Source organism: Haplochromis burtoni, unplaced genomic scaffold (genome assembly GCF_018398535.1).
Source record: "Haplochromis burtoni strain Fernald_Lab_line unplaced genomic scaffold, NCSU_Asbu1 Contig_1572, whole genome shotgun sequence".
Taxonomy (NCBI): Eukaryota; Metazoa; Chordata; class Actinopteri; order Cichliformes; family Cichlidae; genus Haplochromis; species Haplochromis burtoni.
In genome coordinates, this window is record NW_024583933.1 from 4,940 (window position 1) to 5,752 (window position 813).

At 40.3% G+C, this 813-nt stretch overlaps 1 protein-coding gene across 2 annotated transcripts in view; it reads left to right on the forward strand.

Annotated features, from left to right (window-relative positions):
- The window catches only part of LOC102310148 (mixed lineage kinase domain-like protein), an 8,137-nt gene that overhangs the window by 3,435 nt on the left and 3,889 nt on the right, over positions 1–813 (forward strand). The window lies entirely within an intron of this gene.

The following is an 813-nucleotide window of genomic DNA, read 5'->3' on the forward strand; positions in this document are numbered from 1 at the left end:
TAAGGAAGCTTTACATGTTATTGGTCCTTGTATCTTATCTCTGCTGAATGCATCATTGTCATCAGGTTGTGTACCGTCTGTCTTTAAGCATGCTGTTGTGCAACCTATTATGAAAAAGGAAAATCTTGACCCTAATGGTCTCACTAACTACAGGCCGATCTCCAAACTCCCTTTTATTTCCAAAATATTGGAAAAGGTAGTTCTAAACCAACTTCAGGCCTTTTTAGATGCAAATGGTATTAATGACAAGTTTCAGTCTGGTTTGAAACCTCGCCCCAGCACAGAGACAGCCTTACTTAGAGTTTTTAATGATCTTCTTTTAACTGCTGACTCTGGATATTCTGTGGTTTTAGTTTTACTTGACTTGACTGCTGCTTTGGTTAACCACAACATTCTTCTATCAAGAGTGGAACATGTTGTTGGTCTCAAAGGTTTTTATCTTGGTTTAAATCCTACCTCTCAGAGAGGTCCTTCTCTGTTGCTATGGGGCAACACTCCTCGGCTTCTGCCCCTATTTACTGTGGTGTGCCTCAAGGGTCCGTGCTCGGTCCTGCTCTTTTCTCTTTGTACATGTTGCCGTTGGGATTAATTTTTAGTAAATACAACATCTCCTTTCACTGTTATGCCGATGATATCCAGATTTATTCACCTCTGAAATCCGATGTGTCTGCTTCTTTGCAATTTCTGTTCAACTGCTTGCATGAAGTTAAAATTTGGTTATCACATAATTTTCTTACATTGAACAAGACCGAAATCATAGTCTTTGGTAGTCACACTCCGCTAAACCAGTTAGCTGATGCCCTAGGCCCTCTC